Here is a 6864-nt window from a genome sequence, read left to right on the forward strand (position 1 = left end):
CAATGCAGATTTGCAATTTTCACTCAGCAACATCCACTGCTGCTTGTATCTGGAAAACTCACTACACTTGCAGATAAATTCCCAAAGGGGTATAATTTCTAAAATGGTGTCACTTCTGAGGGGGTTTCCACTGTTTAGGCACATCAGGGGCTCTCCAAACCCAACATGGCGTCGGCTAATGATCCAGCTAATTTTGCATTTAAAAAGTCAAATGGCACTCCTTTTCTACCGAGCCTTGCCGTGCGCCCAAACAGTAGTTTTCATCCACATATGGGGTATTGGCGTACTCAGGAGAAATTGCACAATACATTTTACAGTGCATTTTCTCCTGTTACCATTGTGAAAATGCAAAATTTGGGGCTAAATGAACATTTTTGTGGGAAAAATGTAACTTTTTATTTTCACGGCTCTACATTATAAGCTTCTGTGAAGCACCTGGGAGCACAAGGTGCACCCCGCACAGCTAACATTCCTTGGGGGATCTAGTTTCCAAAACGGCGTCACTTGTGGAAGGTTTCCACTGTTTACGCACATCGGGGATCTCCAAAAGCGACATGGCGGCAGCTCTCGATTCCAGCCATTTTTGTGTTTGAAAAGTCAAACTGTGCTCCTTCCCTTCCGAGCCCTGCCGTGCGCCCAAACAGTGGTTTTCTTCCACAAATGGGGTAGCGGTGTACTGAGGAGAAATTGCGCAACACAATTTAAGGTCCATTTTCTCCTGTAACCCTTGTGAAAATAAAACAAATTGGGGATAAAGTAAAATTTTTGTGAAAAAAAAAAGTAAAATGTTCATTTTTTCCTTCCACGTTCCATTAATTCCTGTGAAGCACCTGAAGGGTTAATAAACTTCTTGAATGTGGTTTTAAGCACCTTGAGGGGTGCAGTTTTTAGAACTGTGTCACTTTTGGGCATTTTCTGTCATATAGGCCCCCCAAAGTCACTTCAAATGTGATGTGTTCCCTAAAAAAAATGGTTTTGTAAATTTTGTTGGAAAAATGAGAAATTGCTGGTCAACTTTTAATCCTTATAACTTCCTAACAAAAATAAAATTATGTTTCCAAAATGATGCAGATGTAAAGTAGACATGTGGGAAATGTTATTAACTATTTTGTGTGACATCTCTCTGATTTAAGGTCATAAGAATTAAAACTTTGAAAATTGCAAAATTTTCACCAAATTTCCGTTTTTTTCACAAATAAATGCAAGTCATATTGAACAACTTTTATCACTATCATGAAGTACAATATGTCAGGAAAAAACAGTCTCAGAATCAGGGGGATATGTGGAAGCGTTCCAGAGTTATTACCTCAGAGGGACACTGGGCAGAAGTGTAAAAATTGGCCGGGTCATGAAGGTGAAAACAGGTTTGGAGGGTGAAGGCGTTAGCACTTCTCTTTCTGAAAGCATTCTTTACTCTACAGCATTTATTCCAACTAAAACTTTTGCCCTGTGCCGTAGAGAAAAATATCTTTATTTATATACACAAACATACATATTGAGGCAACTAAAGATGGCACCCCACCACCTTACTACTTTAGATCTAACCTATAATATAAGGGACAATAAAAGGGTTAGTCCATCTCAGATATTTAAATAGATTTCTAGCTTTGGAAAACTCCTGTTCCCCCTCTGCAATTTTTTTTTTTTAAAGAAACTGTGCCTTACTCATCCTCACTGGGTCCGGTACTGAGTCTCCGCTGCGCCTTTTAGTGTGTCATTATCAGTAGTGCTGCCATCACAGCCAGTAGCGGCACAATACGCTAAGGGCCAAGCACTATTGACGTGACGTCAGAGCTGCAGGCAATAACAGACATCTGGAGCAGCGGCGGAGACTCAGTGCTGGACCTGGGGCTGGCGAGTAAAGCGCTTTTTTTTTTTTTTTTAACAAACTGCAACCAAAAGAAAAGGGAGTTTCCAAAACTGGAAAACCCCTTTAAGGTATATCCATAGAATATCCCATTGGGAGAACACCTTTTAAAGGGCTTATTAAAAGAACTTCAGCATTGCTTACCAACGCCCTGGAAGTGAGCGGTGCTGCTGACGTTATGACCCGTGTGTTCAGATATTGGGCACATGTCCTATTCTAATGAACTGGACGGGTGCACGATACCTGCCCATCATGCTAGCGTCTCGGTAGGTCTGCGGATCGCAATGTCATCAGCACCGCTAGTATCCGATGTGGAAGTGAACGGCTCTGGACAACCCCTTTAAGTGAAAGAAGAATACAACTTACCTTTGCCTGTGGGAGAGGTTGGGGTTCTTCTGGCTCAAAAAATAGATTCTCTTTAAAAAACTGTCCGTCCTGCAAGAATGGAGACAGCGGATATAATACAGGACAGGAAAGGTGACTGGTATGATGGAAGGCTCACAGGGGGAAAGGTATAAAGCTGGGGTACACGGGGTAGCGCACCATGCAGCAGATTGAACTATCCTTTTAAAGGCAAAGATACAGCCTATTTCCAAGATCCTACCGCAATATGTAGTAGATCTAATAATAGTAATATTCGAAAATACCTCCAATTAGAAAACAGTATAGTTCTTCTGATTCACTATGTCACTTACCCTTTGTGCAGGGCATTGTAGTAGCTTGGGTATCTATGGTCACGACCACTCATAGCGACAGTTGTTAGTGGTCATAATCATGGATACCTAAACTACTACAATGCAGTGCACATGGGGTAAGCGACATAGCTAATCAGAAGAACAATACTACAATTTTAATTGGAGGTATTTGCTAATATTATTATTACACCTACTACATAGTGGGATAGGATCTTGGAGATGGGAATACCCCTTTTTTTTAGGATACAGTTGATGCTTTACAGTCTTCCTAGGTGTATACTTACTAGTTTTTCAATGGTGGGAAAATAAGTTACCAATCTGTGCAACACAAAAAAAGAAAAATAAAAGCATTGAATCGGTGATTTGCATTTGTATAATAATGTGATAGCAGAGAGGTGCGGGCACCTGTAGTAGGCGGAGAAGCTTTCCACCGCCCCGTGCAGAGGGTTTCCCTCCAGCCACAGCTCTCTCAGCTCCAGGTTGTGGATCAGATCCAGCTCTTCAACTCTGCAAAGCTAAAAAAGAACATGTTCCCGTCACCAGCTACCACCAGAAAACAGAGAGATTTGTTTGTTTCTCGCCTTCTTCCAAGAGCCACAAACCATTTTATTGTTCCGTCTATATGGCCTGGGGTTTTTTTTTTCCCAGGATGAGTATGGGCTTTCTATTCCTCCATTTTTGGGACTTGTAACTTTTTCTGTTGCTGGGGCTGGGTGAGGGTCTTTTTGTATTTTTATTCATACCATTTTGATCGATTGCTTTTTATTCCATTTTTGAGAAGTGCAGCGATCGAAAAATCAATTATTTTGATTTTAATTTTTTTAAAAGGTTTACAATTTGGGTTCTTTATATTTTCATAGGATGGAGTTTTACGGCTTCGATTTACCAATTTTTCTGTTTATTTATTTTTTTTTATTTCTTTAGTTTTTAATTGGGAAAAGCGAGACAAATGAAAATTATGGGTTTTAGTTTATTTATTCATTTTTAAATAAATTTTTACTTATTTTTGCCCTGGACTCTGCGACTGTTTGATTTCTTGTACTATACTGGGAACACAGATGTACAGAGATGGCAGGACTGGGGTCTTCAGGAGGCCACTGACTGCCACTGTTACCCACCGGTACCCCACGATCGATGGCATATACGGGGTAATCGGAAAAGACGTCACGACGGCAGCAGACCCGATCCCTGCGTAATGAGGCGACGTACCTCGTTATAGGAGAGGTTCAGACTCTGCAGGTGCCGGGTCAGGTAGAAGAGATGAGCAAAACCAGTCAGCTTGGAGAGACGACGACAACTCAGGTCCAAAGACTGAAGCTACAAAAATATATATAGAGAATTTCACAAGCAGCCTATGGACAGGGGGGCGCTGGTTCTTACCCCATGTATCATTAGCCCAAGAGTGACAAAAAAGATTGTGGGGGTCCCAGCAGGGTCCCCAAGGATCTCCAGTGGCATAGCCTAGTGTGGATCTGCTCAGGTCACAGATGGGGCTGTAATTAATAGTATTTATTATTACCTGGGGGTAACACTCCGAGATGATCTGCAGGACGACCTCTGCGGCTGCAGCGTGGGTCAGCGAAAGCACAATGTTGTCAGAAAGCAAATCTAAGGAAAGCAAATAACATTAGTGAGGAAGGGGCACGGCGCCGGCAGAGGAGAGAAGGCGACGGGGCGCCGGCAGAGGAGAGAAGGCGACGGGGCGCCGGCAGAGGAGAGAAGGCGACGGGGCGCCGGCAGAGGAGAGAAGGCGACGGGGCGCCGGCAGAGGAGAGAAGGCGACGGGGCGCCGGCAGAGGAGAAAAGGCGACGGGGCCGTGAGCAAAAAGCAAAGCAGGATGCCAATATTTATTTGTATAAGTATACAAAATGCCGTCATATAGTGCCCACACATTACCGCTATACAGTACAACATATATAATATAGTGCCGACACATTACCGCTATACAGTACCTACAACACGCATCATATAGCGCCCACACATTATCGCTATACAGTACCTACAACACGCATCATATAGCGCCCACATATTACCGCTATACAGTACCTACAACACGCATCATATAGAACCCACATTACCGCTATACAGTACCTACAACACGCATCATATAGCGCCCACACATTACCGCTATACAGTACCTACAACACACATCATAAAGCGCCCACACATTACCGCTATACAGTACCTACAACACGCATCATATAGATCCCACACATTACCGCTATACAGTACCTACAACACGCATCATATAGTGCCCACGCATTACCGCTATACAGTGCCTACAGCACGCATCACACAGTGCCCACACATTACCGCTATACAGTGCCTACAGCACGCATCACAGTGCCCACGCATTACCGCTATACAGTGCCTACAACACGCATCACAGTGCCCACGCATTACCGCTATACAGTGCCTACAGCACGCATCACAGTGCCCACGCATTACCGCTATACAGTGCCTACAGCACGCATCACACAGTGCCCACAGCACGCATCACAGTGCCCACGCATTACCGCTATACAGTGCCTACAGCATGCATCACACAGTGCCCATGCATTACCGCTATAGTGCCCACACATTACCGCTATACAGTGCCTACAGCACGCATCACAGTGCCCACGCATTACCGCTATACAGTGCCTACAACACGCATCACAGTGCCCACGCATTACCGCTATACAGTGCCTACAGCACGCATCACAGTGCCCACGCATTACCGCTATACAGTGCCTACAGCACGCATCACACAGTGCCCACAGCACGCATCACAGTGCCCACGCATTACCGCTATACAGTGCCTACAGCATGCATCACACAGTGCCCACGCATTACCGCTATAGTGCCCACACATTACCGCTATACAGTGCCTACAGCACGCATCACACAGAGCCCACACATTACCGCTATACAGTGCCTACAGCACGCATCACACAGTGCCCACGCATTACCGCTATACAGTGCCTACAGCACGCATCACACAGAGCCCACGCATTACCGCTATACAGTGCCTACAACACACATCATATAGCGTCCACACATTACCGCTATACAGTGCCTACAACACGCATCACACAGTGCCCACACATTACCGCTATACAGCGCCTACAACACACATCATATAGCGCCCACACATTACCGCTATACAGCACCTACAACACACATCATATAGCGCCCACACATTACCGCTATACAGTACCTACAACACACATCATATAGCGCCCACACATTACCGCTATACAGTACCTACAACACACATCATATAGCGCCCACACATTACCGCTATACAGTACCTACAACACGCATCATATAGCGCCCACACATTACCGCTATACAGTACCTACAACACGCATCATATAGCGCCGACACATTACCGCTATACAGTACCTACAACACGCATCATATAGTGCGCACACATTACCGCTATACAGTACGTACAACACGCATCATACAGTGCCCACGCATTACCGCTATACAGTGCCTACAGCACGCATCACACAGTGCCCACGCATTACCGCTATACAGTGCCTACAGCACGCATCACAGTGCCCACGCATTACCGCTATACAGTGCCTACAGCACGCATCACAGTGCCCACGCATTACCGCTATACAGTGCCTACAGCACGCATCACAGTGCCCACGCATTACCGCTATACAGTGCCTACAGCACGCATCACAGTGCCCACGCATTACCGCTATACAGTGCCTACAGCATGCATCACACAGAGCCCACGCATTACCGCTATACAGTGCCTACAGCACGCATCACACAGTGCCCACGCATTACCGCTATACAGTGCCTACAGCACGCATCACACAGAGCCCATGCATTACCGCTATACAGTGCCTACAACACACATCATATAGCGTCCACACATTTCCGCTATAGTGCCTACAACACGCATCATATAGCGCCCACACATTACCGCTATACAGTACCTACAACATACCTCATATAGCGCCCACACATTACTGCTATACAGTACCTACAACATGCATCACACAGTGCCCAAGCATTACCGCTATACAGTACCTACAACATACATCATATAGCGACCACACATTACCGCTATACAGTGCCTACAACACACATCATATAGCGCCCACACATTACCGCTATACAGCACCTACAACACACATCATATAGCGCCCACACATTACCGCTATACAGTACCTACAACACACATCATATAGCGCCCACACATTACCGCTATACAGTACCTACAACACACATCATATAGCGCCCACACATTACCGCTATACAGTGCCTACAACACACATCATATAGCGCCCACACAA

General features: G+C 45.2%; 2 long non-coding RNA genes across 2 annotated transcripts; both read right to left on the bottom strand.

Annotated features, from left to right (window-relative positions):
- Positions 1–776: 776 nt before the first annotated feature.
- LOC141212395 (uncharacterized) lies at positions 777–2884 on the bottom strand. The gene is made up of 3 exons (XR_012282165.1): positions 2847–2884; positions 2234–2302; positions 777–960 (listed from the first exon to the last, which is right to left on the bottom strand). It is a non-coding gene; the product is annotated as an uncharacterized lncRNA (long non-coding RNA).
- Positions 2885–2973: 89 nt separating this feature from the next.
- Positions 2974–4153, bottom strand: LOC141212394 (uncharacterized). The gene is made up of 3 exons (XR_012282164.1): positions 4082–4153; positions 3772–3879; positions 2974–3069 (listed from the first exon to the last, which is right to left on the bottom strand). It is a non-coding gene; the product is annotated as an uncharacterized lncRNA (long non-coding RNA).
- Between the last annotated feature and the right edge of the window lie 2711 nt (positions 4154–6864).

Source organism: Phyllobates terribilis, unplaced genomic scaffold (assembly GCF_046119375.1).
Source record: "Phyllobates terribilis strain yellow unplaced genomic scaffold, ASM4611937v1 Scaffold_172__1_contigs__length_4051808, whole genome shotgun sequence".
Taxonomy (NCBI): Eukaryota; Metazoa; Chordata; class Amphibia; order Anura; family Dendrobatidae; genus Phyllobates; species Phyllobates terribilis.